Here is a 19,657-nt window from a genome sequence, read left to right on the forward strand (position 1 = left end):
TGAGATGCAATTTCATGATATTGATTGCAATAGGCTTTGCATCAACTTGTAATACCAGAGGGATGCAAGGTTTTTTGTCAAAATAGTAAGTTATGGTTTTGTCTCAACAGCATGACATGTTTCCCTCAGTTACTGATGGGGGGTTTTAAGAACATGTGTTTGTAATAAATTTTTAAAATAGTATAGTAATTTTACCATTTCAATACAAGTGTTTATTGAGTGATTTTCCACTCTTTTCCATGTGTTTTTATTAATATCAGACTACATGCATTTCATTTAACACATTGACTAATAATTTCATGTATCTCAAGTTACAGTTTTATGAATGTGTGTATATGAATACATCATGTATAGAGTATGCTTGCACATGCATGATTTGCTATGTGCTTACAATTACTGTGCGTTATATACACATTGTAATTAGTAATGCATACAATTGAGAAAAACAAGAAACTGCAGATTGATCAATTGATCTCCTTGTCAGAGAACTGCAACAAATAGAATTAAATAAAGATATATATGAATCAAAAAGGAAGAAAAAGTTAAATAAATGCATGGCCCAAACCTTTAAACCTTCTCCCTATCCAGTCTATACTAGACCATTTTTCAAAGTGTGCATTAAACTATTTCCTTCGAGAAAAACTCCTACATGTGTGTGGCAGTTAATCATTTAAGATCTATGAAGAACAAGCGATCTAAGATACAACAGTTCCATATTCTTCTGTTTTTAAAGTATATCAAATTTTTGAAGTAATATAAAAAAGCTTTTATTCATTCTATAAGTCCTCCATTTAGGTCCAATACCTAATTTCAAAGAACCTTACTAAATATGCTCTGCATTTCTGCAAAATACATTCTGTAGCATGCCACAACTCTTGGACAGGATTTATGTCAGCCACACAGTTTCATCAGGCAGAGCTGCAGGCAGGGGTATTTGTGCTGACATAAATACCGCATGGATTTTATTATGAAGTGACTCAAGGAAATATGTTTTCTAATTTCTTTTAAGCTTAAAATGTAAACTTTATTTAGAAATAAAATCATACAAAAAAAGATTAATTTCAAATGTATGCATGTACCTATGCACATATGTGTGTCTGTATTCAGTTTACCAGGAAAGTTTGTGCACAAAATTTGTAAGTCTCTATTCATGTTAAAAGTTCTCCTGTAGATAAGCTGCAGTATCCAGACTATACAGACTTCATATACCCCAATTCCCTCATCTGTACAAATCTTATGTTTCTTATACAGTTTTGTGAAGTTGATTAAACACTTGTGACCTGATAAGTGTAAGCATTGTTAAAAGATATTTATAGCTGCGAGGCACATACTTTTTTCTCTAGCTAACAGCATAATACCAAAAATAAGTTAATAATGTAACAGTAAAAATATGATTATTAGAATTCAGTTCAGGTAGATTTAAAGTGAAACAGTTTTTCTACAAGTGGAGGTGAAGTATATTTCAAAGCAGTTAGTCCACAGTGAATGGCATAAAAATGATTACATGTTTTAAGACTTGAAAAAGAAATAGCATTTGCAATGAATACCCTCTGAGGCAAGGACCACTTTTTAATGAATGTGAGTGGGAAAGATACTCCGTAGATTGCTTTTTCTGTAATTTTCACCTTCTGTATTTTACACTGTGCAACTCATTTGTAACCACTCAGAACTGCCATTTGAGACAAAAATACATCAGGTATGCTGCTGGTCTATTCTAACATAGCAGTGTCTATGTTCCTATGAGATGAAGAAAATTAAGAAAATCTTCAAGGTACTCTGAAACGTAATTTACATTGATGGAAATTTATTTAAGTCAGTAAAGTATTTAAGTCAATAAACTATTCATGAGAAGAACAAAACAGGTTGAAGCTATTTAAAAATGACCACTGGTATGACTTTGAAACAAAACCTGAGTGTACCGACAATAATAGTCAAATATTCCTTAACATCATTGGCAGTAGTAACATATCTGCCTAACTACATGTGGCCAAATATCCAAACCAAACTGCACAACCATAGAGAGATTAATGAAGCAAGCAGAATATTTTCTCTCATTCTTTGACTGCCAATAACATTACATTTTTTTTTTTTTAAAGAAATCAGGTGATTTTACAGGATTTTGATAGCTAACACTTTTTTTTTTTTTTTTTTTTCCCCCCAACTGCTACTCAGAGTGTTAAGAAACACCCTTTGTAAGTCACATGGTTTAATCAAACCTAGGTGTAAACTTTCTTAGTAAATTATAACTTATTTGTCAGATATTTTTTTTCACTACTCCCAATCAAAGTGTTTTTTAAAGTTCCTTTTCTAGAAATTTACTAGGTGAGATGTCCCCAATCACTCTATTAATCCTACCTCTCATGGATGGCTTGGCCACAGGGATAATACACCAAAGGTCTGTATTTTAATTAGATTTAGTGACATATGATTGCCAAATCAGATAACAGTTTATGTGAAAGAAGGATCCTTCTATTACATCGGAGAGACAAAAAATAGAAACAGTGTGTGATTTAACCAAATTAACTACTTCTGTCTTCAGAATGGACAGAATCTGTATGCTTATGGGCACTACAGAATGTGATCCTGCAGCTGCTGAGTCTGAGTGTTCTTGGATTCCAAACCTTATTTTGAACTGATCCAATGAGATCTATGTGGAGAAAGACCAAAGTGTCAATCTTACCTGGACAACACAGATCATTAATTTTTAACACAGTTCAAAGCAGGGAAAAATCTTGTCTTGCAAATATGTGTAATTTCTGTAATAGCTGTTCTTGAGTTCTGGTCTACAAAGGAGTCTACATTGTGGTTGTTCAGAAATAAGCTTAACAAACCTTTAAACAGGAAATACACCCCCAGCTTTTTACAAACTCTGTATAAATCTATCAGCTTTCCTGTCTTTTTCCACTAAGGAAAGAACAACTATTTCCTGTTTTGTGATATGTAACCAGACCTTTTGCCCTCTCCAAAAACATGGACCAGTTCCTTACATCTGTCTCTTTAGCCTTATTCAACTTTTTAGCACTATGTCACTCTCCTTCCTTGATTTTCTCCTAGAACTCACTCAAAAATCATAAAAAATGAGAGCGTATCTTGTTCAGAAGGTGGCCTCCCTACCACTTAGCAGAGTCTTATTGTGAGACTGTTACCTGATTTTACCTGATTCTTTTTAAGACAGTACACTGTTCTCAGTTTTTTCTCTGAAAGAAAGCTGTTCTTTGTACAAATGATACACTATTGTTGAGGTCAAGAGAAAGAAAAGGCATGAAAAAATATATATAAGCTTTCCATTTATATGGAAAAGTTGGAATTCAGACTGCCCAAACCACTCAGTAAAGGGAAGATGCTTCCCTGTTCCAGGTTAAAACCCTGTTCATGGAGAACATCCCTCTCTCACAGCTTTGTAAACTGCACTCCCCATCATTGAATCACAGTACAATTAATTAGAGCACTGCTCAGTATAATCAATGCTCTCTGCCTGTGAAGTTTCAGAACCACATTGTCTCTTTGATCTCCATAAATTTCTTTCTGAATACCTTGCAATTCTGTATGAATTATTTCTCAATTTATGCTAGCTCTATGTTACTATCTCACATTAATACTGCAAGATCTCTGGTCCACAACCAACCTCAACATTAGGTTATTTGCAGATTTTGCAGTCATGCAGACCTAGCTTTAGGACCTGAGAATTTGTGAAGTTATTCAAGGGATGGTTATATCTTCTGTCAGAAAAGAAGATTGAGATTGAATGAGCAGAGTTGCCAAGCTTCTGTTACATCTTGTGAGGGTACTACATTTGGAAAAATTTGCTATCAATTTTCTTGTGTGCCAGGTAAACTGCATTACAAAATAGTTAGCAGCTTCTACTGAAATAGTTCATAGATTTATGTTTCCAGAATAAGTAACTTTGTAGAGGCTGCAGAATAGACTTTAGAGAACTATCTTTTTTTCATACTTGCACATATATTTTCTGAATAATTTCCAAATTAAAATGAAATATACTCCTTTCGTCTGTGTTCTTGAAAAAATCCTTGTATGTAAAATTCCATGTCTACCTTTTTTTCCTTTTGAGAAAAGGAGAGAAAAGGAATGGGAATACCCACCACTAAAACACCTTGAAAAGTGTAGATTAAGAAAAATGTGGTTTGTTTTAATTGGGTTTAAGGTATACATTTATTTGTATACATTTCGTTGAAAAATTCTAAGTGAAATTGGAGAGAAAATTGTTGAAATTTAAAATTTTCTAAAAATATATTAACTTTATAGTTTGCATGTAAAAAATATATAGCCAAGAAACTTGTAAGTGCTATGGCTGATGGTAGGTTTGGGGCAGATTAGAATGTGTAATTCCTGCCTAACACTGATATTAGACATCAAAAAAGTAAAATATTCCAGTGGTCTTCTGAAAAGTTAAGCAAACAGATGCCTGCATGCCTTGTGATCATGAAAAATCCATTGGCATTCCTCACAAGACTAAGCAAAGTTACATCTGGAAAAAATCAGATTTAGTTACTCGCATTCTGTTCATATAAGTTACTCCTGCATTCTCATGATTTGTAATTTTTTGTTCTTGTTATTTTGTGGGTTAATTTTTTAAACTTATTTTTTTAAGACTGGCTTATGTACAAAGTGTAATTGCATAGCCACCATTCCACTGCACATAGAAAGTACCTCATGGACGAATACTTTTTGGAAAGCTTTCCAACTAAACATATTGTAGAAATGCAATATATTACTTTTTAAGTGAGTAATGAATGAAGTATCATATCAGCCAAGCAGAAAGACAGACAATGAGTGAGGTCATTCAAGTAGGCTGTAATTTTATTAACTCATCTGGGAACTTCACATCAGTGAATCATACAGCTCAGATAGTTATTTCTCTCAATAATTTCACCTGATGAGAGCTGCTATAAGCCTTTGTTAAGACCCCACTGCCCTATTCTTACAAAGGTTAAAGACACAGGCACAGATTTACTCCTTCCTCTGCTGTGTATTTGTTTCTGATTTCTGCTCATCGGCTTTCATTCTCTCTTTTCATTAAGGATTTTTTTTTCCCCCAACCCTATTATGAAGGTAAATCTGTCAGGGAAATGGACAAGTTCTGCCCACAGTTCAGTGTCTGCAGTGAATATCTATCCCTGACTAATAACTGAACCCCACCCAGCCCTTGCAAACTATCAGAGAGGAAAGATTCCCTCCTAGCTTCCAGAAAGTCTGCTGGCAAAGCTGGGTCCTGTTTTGATGCCAATAATCAATCAGCAAGGCTGAGTCTGCTGGCTAGGAGTTTGTCTTTCCTCCTCCAAGGGCTTCAGAGATAGATAAAGGACTTGAACACTGGCAGTTGACCTCTTTTATCTGTTGTCCTGTCTGTGTCTCCTCTCACTCTTGCTAATATGAGGAGATTCAGAAAGGAGCTTGAAAGGCCAGAGTTTTTACCTTTTCTTATCAGAGGAAGTTTTATAAATATGCTACATTCAAGATGATTGCACTCCATGGAATTATAATGGATTTGCAACTAAAAGAATAAGTTCGTCTACCTGCAATCATAAATACTTATATATTTCATAGCATGACCCACCCTGGTAAGAACACAAATAGGACCTGTGGTTCTCAGCTTTCATGTTCACTTTGAATTAATAATTGTGTATCTATATGGATTTCACAGAAGCCACCATATAAAGTTTAGGCAGATCTCCTAAAATGTCCAATGGGAAAGGTCTGGCTTAAACACCTTTTTTTCCAGTAAACCACTGGTAATGTGATGTCCTTTTACAACTATATTTGAAAGGAAAGCAAAGAAGCTATTTTCTGTTCACGTGTACGGTACACTTACCAGCAGATGCAAGACTGAATGGATGGAGGCACAGTCAGGAACACCTTTAGTTTAACCAGCAACTATGAGGACATTTTTCTATATCATCTTTCAAAGGATGGACTATCCAAGTCCTTTCTCTCTGAACCAGAGAGATCTGGTTTCACTTTTTGCACTCTCAGTAAAATCCTGGTAGCCTCTGCATATTGTGCAAGAGCCGGAGAAGGACCATCTAGTAGGTATTCAAACCCAAGCCCATTATGATGTAAGATCATCAGACCATAGGTTCAGACTGCATTGGAGCATCTACTGCCAGAGGTCCCCAAAAGAGCATCCATCATCTTTCTATAAGTATCTATATAAAAAGCAGTGATGCAATGGTATGAGAACTGTTTACTAAGCCAATATGTTGAAATAGCCAGGTTGCTGGCATTATTCCTTTAAGTGCACATTTTATATTACATTATATGCCTAGTTTCCCAAGGAAATGAGATATGTGTGTTCATAGTATTTGTCTGTTTGTCTGCTTACCTATGTCTTATGACAGTTTTGTAATCTGTTGCTTAATTTCAGTCATATATGATGAAGGGATAAAAAGTTTAAAAATGTCATGTTCCTGCACGCTTCACAAAAAGTCAGGTACAGGAGTCAGATCCTATTAGCATGTCCCTGAAGACAAAAGGCTGAAGTATGAGTTTAGTCTTTATTAGACATAAAATAATCAACAAAGCAACTCATGACAGTTGCTTACAAGACAATTTGATAGCAAATAACATTAACAAAACTGATTCTGTTCCTCCCACAACTACTTTTTTTTAAAAAAAAGATAATTACTCCCTTGTGTGTTTCTCAATCTCTAATTTGTAGATCTGATTAGGTAAGAACCCTCTATCAGGTATAAACATTGTGTGTTAGTGTTTCTGGAACAAGCCTATACTTCCTAAGTGAATAACGACACCATTGATTAGAACAGAATACAGATTTCTTTGAAATATGAAAAGTTAACAAGATCTCTTTTTGCCCACTGCACTTATATGATTATCTAAGCAAATCCATAGTGGTCATTCCATTATGTTTTTCCAAAAGAAATACCCTTATGTTGTGCATTACTGTAGGAATCCCAAATATTTAGTCAAAGATAGCACTGGGTACTTGCCATATCAGAAAGAATATCATAAAACCTCACTCTTGACATTTTCATGCTTTCACTTTTCTTATATCATAGAAGACAGGTCCATCATAAAACATTTGAGGATTGTCGTATAAAACACATTAATGATACTGTAAATCTTATCCATATTAACAAATCCTGCTCATGTTATAGGCAGTTGAATAGCACCAAGATAAAAGAACAGAATAAGGGTCCTAATAGCCTAATTAACCAAAACCATGCAAAATCAAAGGAGATCACTCATAGCACAGTCACTTTGTGCTTGATCCCCTGTTTGGACATTAGTATTGTAAGTCTGTGTCAAATGCACCTGAACATTGAAAACAGGGCTTCTTGTCTGCTGAAGTGTAACAGCTACTGATTGTCTTTGTTCTTGGGGCTTCATGGTAGTTGGGGCCGTTGGCCAATGGGAGCTGCTATTGACTATAGATCAGATTCAGCCTGGGTATAAATGGAGTCTCCTGGGGGAGCCATTTGGAGCTTTTCCCCTGGAGTAGCACGCTGCAGTTGAGTACTCTCCCCCTGGGTTGGGACACTGCCCAAGGAAACTCCTTGAGGCGACTTAGGTCAGGACGCTACCCTGAGAAGGTCCTCGAGGTTGAGAGCCCTCACTTGTTAGGTGAGTGATAGAGAGTTTTGGGTGGTTGTTAAACCCTAAGGAGTTGTGCTTTAGTTCTGTGTTTTGGGTTGTCGTTAAACCCTAGAAAGTTGTTCTGTTCTCCTGTCACAGACATTCAAACCTGTAATTTGCGGAGGTCTAGTTAATTGTACTGACAATAATTTTTTAATTTTTGGTTGTTGGTTGCTTATTTGAGAGCCTCTGTAACAAAATGAAAGTCATTTATAGAAGTACTCATGTTCTTTGTAATCATCCATACTCAAATGATTCAGGACCAAGACAATCATAGTAGACTTTTTCCTCCTAAATTAACAGTATTTAAATATCTTAATTCTTACAACTTATTTGTACAGGTAACCTTTGATTTATCCTTGATGAAGATTTTAAAAGAATCCCTTGGAAGAAGCTTGATGTCCTTACTTTCCTTCAAAATCAATGGGTACTGAATGCCAGCAGATTTACTTGTAGTTTACAGAATTGGGAGACTGCTCTCTCTGTCAGAACATTTCTGGACCAGAAGTTTGTAAATTAAGGTAATGTGACAGAGTTCTTTCACATGATTTCACACTGAGCTAGTTTGTGTAATTTCAAGTTATGTGTGAAAGGAAGTTATGTCTGAGTTAGAAAAAAAAAATATCACTCAGACTTCTCATATCAATTGCACTTTATTGTATGTTTTGCTTTAGAAAGTTTTTCTAATAAATTCAAAAACTGAAATGTTTCCACTAAGGGATTTGTAACATTTAAGAGGAAATCTTCCAGATTACATAATTCTAAATGAAACACATAAAATAATAATAAAAAAAAATTTTTAGGATGAAAAAGTTGTTCTTGTAAAAAGTCCTTCACTTCTTACTTTCCATAAATCTTTTTCTGGAGCCAAGCTAATGATTTTCATCATCTCTAGAAATCTTCTTTTGTCCCATAATATGAGAAATAGAGATGAAGGAGTTAAAATAGTGTTCATCAACTTTACATCATTCATATTATCTATTTTAACTGTTTTAAAGCACAGCTATTTGATTTTGTTTCTCTCTAGGTCATGTTCCGATCTCAGTTAATGCTGTTTCAAAGAGAACAGAATTAGACTCCCTTCATTTTTTTCAAGTAACAAAAAAAATATACAAGTGGGAAGAGCTTGGAAGGGGCTAAATTTTAAAAAGACATTTGCTTTTTATATTCATTTAATTATGTGTCATAGTTCTCTTCAGTGACTTTTTTAATTTTTGGTATTTCAGTAAGAGTTCATTATCTGTGGGTAAGCTGCCCATGTATAAGCTAATTATAATTTTAGCTGTGCTATTTTCAAGGTCATACTTTACATCTCTCAGTGAAGAGTTATAAGGATTCTGTCTCAAGACGAGAATACACTTGGGATTCTGTCATATAGAAGGGAAAAGGAATTCTGATGTTTTTCTGAAACTCAGCAAATATTTAATTTTTTTCTGATAGTATAATTTATGCAAACTTTGGGTTGCTGGAAACAAATTAATAAAACACTAAGATCAGAGTTCTGGTAATTGTTTATGGTTCATTTATCATGTGGACTGCACAGTATGAGAGCCAAATTTTCTCTTATTTAAGCAATTATTATCCTAATGAATCCCATTGAATTGAACAGAATTATTATAGAAGCATGGTTATGTAACAGCACACAACATGTTCCAGTCTTATCAATATCATGTGCACTTGTCTTGGCTGGGACAAAAAACCCCACTATTGAAGTCAAATCATATAAAAACCATTCACACCTGTTAAGAATCTCTCCTTTTTATGGTCTGTCTGATCATATGACTTTGAATTTTGAAAATGTAGTTTAGGTAAAAGCAGATTGCAACTTGAACATCTGCATGATGCATTCTCAAGGGTATCGTTGTTCCATTGTGTGGTAAAACATCTTCTTTTCTAAAAATACTCAAGTACCAGTGTCAAAGCACACCTTAGAAGGCTTAGTGCAGAAGTTCTTCCTTTCAGATCAGATCTCACGTCCTTTCCTGTGAAATAATTTTCTCGACCTCTATGATTTTGTCTTACGTTAATCAGCAGTGCATATCTTTGTAGTCCACAAATGAACTCAGTCAATTCATTTTTATGCTTGCAAAATCTGTCCTGAAACAAACACACACACCCTTTTTTTTTTTTTTTTTTAATTTTCAGAATGAACTGGGATCAAAAATCTAACCTCAGTATAACTTGTGACACCAAATGTATTTAATTTTGTTCAACAGCAAAAGGTATGAAGTAAATATTTTAAAAGACTAGTAAAACGCAAGTCTTTTCCTAACAGATATATTCTATGCACATTGTAGGGTTTTTTTCATTTTACATTCCACTGACATTTTTCTATCTATAGTGTTTTGAATCATTTAACCTCTCCAGTTCTAATTATATCCATCAAATGTGAGGCATGCTTAATTGGATTTTAATAGGATGGTAACTCCTTGTCTAGCAGTAAGTTTAGCAGGAGTGCAATTTGTTGTTGATAAAGTATGAGATGCCAGATCCAGATACTATGTAAGTGCTAGAACTGCATTTAAAACCCATGCTGAATGGCATTGATGTTCAGAAGGTAGACACATCTAAATCAAAGTAGAACATAGCTTTGTATGTATATAGGATAAGTAACAAGCTGGTATTCAAGGTCTTAATTATGATAAATGATCTTTTTGTTGTTGTTAAAAAAATATTCTATGTAATTTTCACATGAATAACTTATGGGACAGAGTTTTCAAAGTACCTTTATGCCAGCCAACAAACATTCTGAAAAAGAGTATCTATCAGCCATTGTGAAACATATCTTGTGGAATGTGTTTAAACTCAGTTGACCAAAGGAAAAATGTTTGTTAAGAGCCATCCTAAATATAAATGATTGATGGTCAGATATTTTAAATGCTAGCAAAGAGGCAATCAGCTGTGAAGTCACCATTAGGTATAGTATGATAACTATGCTTAATGTTTCTGATCATTAGAATGGGTAAAGAATACATCTTTACTAAAACATCACAAGGGCAGAAAAAATGTGAGCAGAATGTGTGGCCAAAAGCCACACCACACACACACACACACACCGCCCCCCAAAAAAAACCCAAACCCAAAACACAGAGGGAATTAAAAAAAAAAAAAAAAAAAAAAAAGAATTAGAGAAAGATGACTGCAAAACTGAAATTGTAGACTACACTTGCACAACAAATCAGGACAGATATAAGCATGTAGTGGAATTATCCTAAATCTCAGACCAAACCTCACCCATCAGGTGATCTTCTTTCAAGACAGCACAACTCCAAGTACATTTGAAATCCTCTGATTGATGGAGCTGTTAAAAAGACAGTGTGAGCAACTAGGGTTCTCTTCAGTGCTTAATGGGAAAAGGTAAGAAATATATTCAAATTAATCCAAACTGAATTAATATTTTGTTCTTTTTACACTTGAGTAAATGAGAAATTAAAGTGTAAAACAAAATAAAGTTCCATTTTTATAGGAAGAATAATTTAATATGGCTTGGAATTGAGTGATTGATGTTGGGCATTTGTAGGAAGAACAAAGCAAATGAAATTCTCTTTGTGTTCTAACATTCAGTGGTAAAGATAATTCAGCATAAGAGATTGAGATTCAGTCCTTCATCTCACTTCGGATAATGCCTCAGTCAGCAAACTACAATATTTTCTGGAATATCCAGACTATCATAATTTTTTCCTGTTTACACGTGGACAAGGAAGAGTGCCAGGCTGCTTCACCTGTAGCATATAGGTTACTGCAGAGCTAATTGTGCTACTCAGCATGGTGACTCTTCCAGTGCAATAAGTGGAACTGGTCCAAAGAAAAACATTTCACTCACTTTACAGTCCCCTATAGGCTAATTACTATGTCATTTGAGAATTTCTGACTCATACTCAGATTACTTTCCTAACACATTTCTGTCCGGGATCTGATCCTAACTTGTTGGTACTCTTGGTGGAGACAAGCCGTTCATATATTGGCTGCTAAGCCAATAAATAAAAAGTTTGTAGAAATGTTTCCAAACTTTTTAAATCTCAAAATAACTAACAAATTCAGAAATGACAAAAACCACTTTTATAGTGAGTGATACAGATAAAACCAATGAAAATTTTCTCAGAAAACTCTCAAAATCTAGGGATTGCATTTTGCTTCTTAAATACTGTGGGTTTAGAATTTCCTAGGAAACTGAACATCTTGATTACTTTGACTTTGAATTGGACTAAAATCGATCAGAACAACAGCATTTTCAGTGAACCAAGTAAAAAAGAGGTCTACAGCAATTATGAATGAGATTCTTTGTATAAGATGTATTTATGCATAATCATATTTGGCTGCAATTTTCAAAAGTACTCAAGGACACTGGAGAACTGATTTCTGCAAACACATTTGAACATGTTATTTCAATATTTTTTGGGAAAAAAAAAGATATATTCTTTATAGCTTCAGGAATATAAGAAAACACAGATTTGGTAAAATCTTTGTCATCTGTATATCATGCCAAGTCAGTGTTTTGATCAAATAAATAAAAGATAAGGAAAACCTGTCAATCCCACTGCAAGTATGCTTTTGCTTATGTCAATATTTTTATTAACATCGAGAACTTCCTAGTTCTTTGCATCTGCATTTATAAGGATTCCATCATATCTTTTGGAAAATGTCTACACTGTTATAAGAATTAAAATATTATCAAATTCCCATTTACCTGTTAAGAATAATAGTATGAAATATCAGCAAACCTTGGTTATTAGCTGTTGTTTGAATTTAAACAGGGTTTCGATTGTGATTTCACATGAGATTAAAACCATCCTTTTGTTTTTGTGATTACTTTTCACTAACCTAAATCACTAACAATGATTAAAGTAGGAGAGTTTTTCAGCATGGATCACTAGCTCACACTTAAGCTTGTGCTTTAATATCACGCTGAACTGCTGTCTTGAAAAGATACCTTGTATTCATGGAAACTCTTCTTGGCAACTTTCTACTCCAGACATCTTTTGATACAGTTAGTGTGAAGTGCATGCTCTCTGGCTCTTTTCCCATAGCAACTTTTGTTTGTTCCTCTCAAACAAGAACTGTGTCGTGCTTTCAGTATAAATTATCAGTGTTTATGAAGCTGAAACTGCTTCTCTGTTTCTCTGGATTTGAAAACAAAGGTCTTGTGTATCCTTTAATAACAGGAGGATCTAGAAATCACTGTTGGAGATTGCAGAATAATCTTCCTCCTATAAGTCTTTTTGATAAGAATTTGAGATTAAAATCATATAATACCAGCTCTTAAAATGTGTTCCTTCATTTCTGAGACCACTGATGCATAGAAACCTCAGCTATTACATCACGATTAGTAATATTACTACTATTGCAAACACGGTACATGTGAATTAAGGCCAAAAAATAAGAACGTGGTCTCAGACAGTGACTGCATACTATTAGTAACATCAGAAATATAGATAAATTTTCTGAAATACAGCAAGAACAAAAGCCACCACCTACAGCATATTTTTTTCTCAGCAACATGCTCAATGAATTTCTGAAGAGACAGAAAGTTGTCTTCTTTTCACTGACTGTGTTGGCTGAAATTCATTTCATTGGCACAAAGCTGACATTGTTAGTCATTACATGGATCAAGAGAACACAACTTGGCAACAGCAAAATTCACTCTTCAGTCTCCACGTATGGCTTGGATTAAAGGCTGTAGCCTTCAGTGCCATCTGGAAAGAATGTGAAGGTTATATTCCCTGTTCTCAAACTGCATATTAAATCATGAATATAGATCCTAGTCCCAACCCTTTGTAGATGTGCTCAGCTATATATACGTCAGACACCAAGGCCAGATCAGTCTATTCCTAACGTCAGGTTGTGTAATAAATTCCTCCTTTTCAGAGCAGATAAGGGTCAGCATTTAGTCACCCTGAGTGGATCAGCCTCCTAAAGTTCTGATAACTGTCACCCCAATATCATGGTTTTCTATTGTTTTCTTAAAATTGTTATATCAGTTGCTTCAGAGTCTGAAAGTTTGCAGAGTGAATAACACTATTTCAAACCAAAAATGCACCAAGTAATAACTTGTGGTTTTTTTCTTTGAGGTTAGATGAAAATTGAGTACATAATAATAGGAATCAGAAAATTTATCCAATTCTCTAAGTTAATTGTAAAAAATAAATATGTTGTGTGTTAAAAAACAATGTTCTTTCTTCTTGTTCCTTATCTCCTCCTCTCATGTTCTTCTGTATTCAAAAGGAACAAACTTATCTTTCCTCTCTTGACCCCAGAAGGCATATCTGCAGTCTAAAGATACAGGTAGGTAGACAGTTATATAGGTAGGTAGACGTATAGGTAGGGAGGTAAGTAGGTAGATAGATAGATAGATAGGTAGATAGATAGATAGATAGATAGATAGATAGATAGATAGATAGATAGATGAAATAAAGTAATTTTAAAGTCTAACATGTATGAAATAGATCAATTTATCTGTCTATCTAGGTGTCGGTATAATATACTTGCACACACACTATTTCTACAATTGTTTTTAGGGGGGTAAGTAGGAAATTAAAGTAGCATGTTCAAGTAGTGTCATACAAGAAAATGCAATTTAGAAAGACTATTTCAAATAAGATTTCTGAGCAAAAACCTTCTTAAAGACTTGCAAAGGAGTTTGTCTCAAATGATTTAATAGGCCATATTTTTCAAAGATAACTAAATGGAAACATAGTGTAACAAAAAGATTAATGACACCCCCCCAAAAAAACCCCAAACAAACCCACAACCCACAACCAAAAAAAAAACCCAAACAAAAAAAAAGAAAACAATTTTTTGTCTCTCATCAAGGCACTCGAAATAGAGAAATTGCTTCCAAATGCCAGCAATGTGTAAAATTATTAGATCACAAGAAATAATGTTGACACTGATGGGAGTGACTTGTTGCAGACCTGTCCTATGCCAGTGTCACAAAATACTAGCTTTGTCACTACAGCTAGCATTGAATCCCCATCTAATTCCTCCTTGAAACAGAAGACAGAAGGAAAGATAAATCTTCTCATACATCTTAATCTGACCTGCGTAGAAAGAAATGAAGAATATACATACACATGTTTTGGTTCCTACCTTAAACAAGACAACTATGAGTGATGCCTTTGCTTAAAATAACTAGGGACACAAGATTCAGATTGGATCGAAAGATACAGTCTCCAGAGGGAGGCAACCTGAGCTAATGCAATATCAAGGCCTCTCCTTCACCCTCTTCTCTAATTTCATTGTTACAACATGCATGTAGGAAAGGAATAGCACACAAATTCAGTACTTTAGGAAAACCAGAAAAGCACTAGTATGTTTCTGTAAACAAGTAAACATGGGAAAAGTACCTATATTATTTAGGGACACTCCCTTGTCAGAATAATAAGATGTGTTTTTGAGGCTTTGCAGGAACTTAGCTAGATCTGTAACTGCTCAGTATTTCTATTTAGTGAACTAGAGAATTAAACGAACCATATGCTCGTCACATTTACTTAGGACTTGAAGTTCAGAAGGACTGCAAAAAAACTTGGAAAACAAAATTCAAATTACATTATTAAAAAATGAAAAGAAAAAAGAAGAGAAAGGGAAAGGAGGGGAAGGGAAGGGAAGGGAAGGGAAGGGAAGGGAAGGGAAGGGAAGGGAAGGGAAGGGAAGGGAAGGGAAGGGAAGGGAAGGGAAGGGAAGGGAAGGGAAGGGAAGGGAAGGGAAGGGAAGGGAAGGGAAGGGAAGGGAAGGGAAGGGAAGGGAAGGGAAGGGAAGGGAAGGGAAGGGAAGGGAAGGGAAGGGAAGGGAAGGGAAGGGAAGGGAAGGGAAGGGAAGGGAAGGGAAGGGAAGGGAAGGTGGAAAAAAGAAGTCATATTGGAAATACAACCAATAAATGTGTAACATTCACAAAGAAAAGGACAGGCATCTAAACTGACTATAAGGTCCAACTGCAATTTCTTAGAGAGATTTCACAGAATCATAGAATCATTCAGGTTGGAAAAGACCCTCGGGATCATTGAGTCCAACCATCAGGCCTACTCTACAAAGTTCTCCCCTACACCATATCCCCCAAATCACATCCAAACGACCCTTAAACACATCCAGGGATGGTGACTCCACCACCTCCCTGGGCAGCCTATTCCACTGTCTCACCACTCTTTCTGTGAAAATTTTTTTCCTAATGTCCAGTCTAAACCTCCCTTGTTGCAGTTTAAAGCCATTCCCTCTTGTTCTCTCACTAATCACCTGTGAGAATAGACCAGCACCAACCTCTCTACAATATCCTTTCAAGTAGGTGTAGAGAGTGATGAGGTCTCCCCTTAGCATTCTCTTCCTCAAACTGAACAGTCCCAGCTTCTTCAATCGCTCCTCATAGGATTTTTTCTCCAGGCCCTTCAGCACCTTTTTTGCCCTCCTCTGCACTCTCTCCAGCACCTCAATATCTCTCTCGTATTGAGGTGCCCAAAACTGGACACAATACTCCAGGTGTGGCCTCACCAGTGCAGAGTACAGGGGGACTATCACCTCCCTACTTCTGCTGGTCACACTACTTCTAGTACCAGGATGCCGCTGGCTTTCTTGGCCACCTGCGCACACTGCCGGCTCATGTTCAGCTGTTTGTCAATTAGAATCCCCAGATCCTTCTCTTCCACACAGCTCTCCAGCCACACCTCCCCAAGCCTGTAGCGATGCATGGGGTTGTTGTGGCCCAAGTGCAGGACCTGGCACTTGGCCTTGTTGAAGCTCATCCCGTTAACGTTGGCCCACCGATCCAATCTATCCAAGTCTCTCTGTAGAGCCTCCCTATCCTCATGGAGATCGACACTCCCACTTAACTTGGTGTCATCTGCGAACTTACTGATGATACACTCTATGTCCTTATCAAGATCATCAATAAAGATGTTAAACAGAAATGGTCCCCACACTGAGCCCTGAGGAACACCACTTGTGACCGGCCACCAGCTGGATTTAGCTCCATTGACCACCACTCTCTAGGACCGTCCATCCAGCCAGTGCTTGATCCAGCAGACCGTTCGCTCATCCAGGCCATGGGCAGCCAGTTTTTCTATAGGAATTCTATTGGGAACTGTGTCGAATGTTTTTTGAAAATCCAGGTAGACAATATCCACAACTTTTCCCTCGTCCAATAGTTGGGTCATTTTGTCATAGAAGGAGATCAGGTTTGTCAGGCAGGACCTGCCTTTCATAAACCCGTGCTGACTAGGCCTGATCCCCTGGTTGTCCATTATATGACTTTTAATGGCACTTGAGATGACCTGCTCCATGACCTTCCCTGGCACCGAGGTCAGACTGACAGGTCTATAGTTTCCTGGATCCTCCTTTCTGCCTCTCTTGTAGATGGGTGTCACATTTGCCACCCTCCAGTCCAATGGGACCTCCCCAGTTGGCCATGACTTCAGGTAAATCATGGAAAGCGGCTTGGCGAGCACATCTGCCAACTCTTTCAGCACCCTTGGGTGTAACCCATACGGTCCCACAGACTTGTGTGCATTCAGATGGTGTAGCAGGTCTCTGACCACTTGCTGTTTAACTGTTCTGACCTCAATCTGCTTCCCCTCCCCATCTCCTAGCTCATGAGGCTGGGTGTCCAGGGAGCAGCCAGTTCCACTGCTAAAGACTGAGGCAAAGCAGGTGTTGAGCACCTCAGCCTTTTCCTCATCCTTAGTTACCATGCTTCCCTCTGCATCTAATAAAGGAGGGAGATTTTCCCTAATCCTCTGTTTGCTGTTAATGAATTTGTAGTGTTGAAGATCAGATGAGTGTGAATTCAACAAAGTTGGACTGTTGAAGCAGGGCAAAACTCATAATGAATGGAGAATCTAAAACTGCAAACTAAAAGGTATACAGATTAAAACTCTCTCTATTCTGCCTCCATAAGCTGAGGCACTGTGTCTAGTTGTGGAAGGTCTTTTTCTTCCATTATATTTTTCTGCTTACTTTTCTATGCTTAATTCTTCCTTCCAACTTTGTGGGAAAACAATTTAGAAAGTTGGAGAGAGATCCTTTGGTAAGTCTTCAGATGTGAAGAATACTGCTGCATGGAGGAAACAAAGTAGTAGCTTTTATCTTCAGCATGTGTGAAATGAGACAGTACTACAGCACCAAGACATGGGCAAAATACCTATATAAGGAAAAGATTCCAGTGGTAAAGATAGTTGAAGAAATTTCTTGCAGCGGTTAAGGAGACTCCAGTTATAACTTTAAGAGTAGTTAATATAAACATTTGTTATCAGTGAAAGAAGTATAGTTCATCCTGCTCTGGGACACATGAATGTACTCAGTCTTTTTCAAAGTTTCTTTCTTAGATATTTCTCCATGCTGTTCCTTTATTTTTGCTAAAGATTTATCTTTAGCTCAAAAATAAGAAAGAAGGAAATTCTTTTACAAAGACAAGTACAACTACCTTACTGTCCACCTAATGATGTTTGATGGCTGCATGCTTTTTATAAAGTATTTTAAATCATTGTTGCAAAGGATGTCAGGACAACTTAATGACACAGGTGATTCTGCTTTCTTGTACACAAATGCAGTAACAGCCCCCTGTAAATCATTCCTGATTATTCTGTGTTTTTACATAAATTGCTATATTTCTATAACACATGTCTTACCCTCGTTGTCATCACTGGAAATAAAGGACAAGGTTTATTATTTTAATACATGGATGAAGATTATTCTATCACATGAAATCTCCATGTGGGATCCTATGGTACTTTTACTTTTTTTCTGTAACTTAAGGCTTTTACATGATTTAAAATTTTTCTGGGAAATATTAAAATCCCATGCTATTTCTGCTTCATTTCTTAAACTCCACATTTCTGTGAAATATCTGAACATAAGAAAACATCTAAAATCACTGAACTATTTTCTCCATGTCCTGGGAAAATATCCTTTCATCCAAAATATCTTTCTCATTTTAATTAGACAAAAGTTTTTCTCTAACACATATTCATATTGAGGAGTTACATTGTTATATGAAAATTTCACATAAAAATCCTAATGCATGGTTCTAATCTCAGAGTCTAATTACACTGGTTTTGAATATATGTTGTAGAGGTCATTTTCAGTAGGTGAAATTGCAAAAGAAATTTATGTCAGAATAATTTAATTTCATGTACCAGTCTTTTGGTGGATTGCAGAATTTTTGGAGGTCTGTTCATTTATGACAGACAGAGAAAGGAGATAAAGAAGAAAAGGAAGCTGAAAGTTACATTTTTTTTCTTGTCTCATTACTCCTTACATATAAAAAGATTTTTCAGTTATGGTGTGATATTTTTATTTTTTTCCCCACTATCATTTAAACAGAGCACAATAATTAACTTGCCTAATGCCAAAAGTCAAACTCAGAAACTCTAGATCCAATATGTAATACCTTTGAAATAGGGAATATCTACTTTGCTATTTTTTTAGAGGAAGGAAAGAAACTGTAGGCATTAAACCAGGGAATTTGTAAACATTTATGTAATATTGCAATTCTCTGATTTCATTGCTTAATGTAGAAAAGGTCTGTGGTTCAATTTCTCAAGTATCAGCGGTTTGTATCAGCAGCTCTGCACAAACATGCATCATCTGAAGAGAACAGAGAAGTGTTTGTAGCAGCTCCTCACTGAGATATGGATACACAACAAAAAGGTATATCAAATAACCTACAAATTCAGATTATGCAAAAGTTATAATATACCTTTTTCTTTATTTCTGCCAAAAGACAAAAACTACGCAATTTTAAACTGTGTACAAAATTCAGAACAGGTTAAGGTAGACATTTGCAAACTAAAAAAAATGCGAATTTAGTTTGTATCAACATCACTTTCTGATTACTTTGGGAAGCAGCCTGATGTTGTTTCATGCTGCTCTAGTGGCAAGTAGAATTCGACAATAAGAGTGTTTTGTTATTAGGACCTCCTGTTTTCTTCACACATGTAGATGAACCACCAGAATATTAACAAGTGAAGCACCCACAGATGCTTCCCTTTTCATTGACAGACAATGTCCATGATAAATATCAAAGACCAAGGAGTATCTTCTCATAGGGAGCAGAGTGAGAAAC

This window comes from Strix uralensis, chromosome Z (genome assembly GCF_047716275.1).
Source record: "Strix uralensis isolate ZFMK-TIS-50842 chromosome Z, bStrUra1, whole genome shotgun sequence".
In the NCBI taxonomy this organism is placed as follows: Eukaryota; Metazoa; Chordata; class Aves; order Strigiformes; family Strigidae; genus Strix; species Strix uralensis.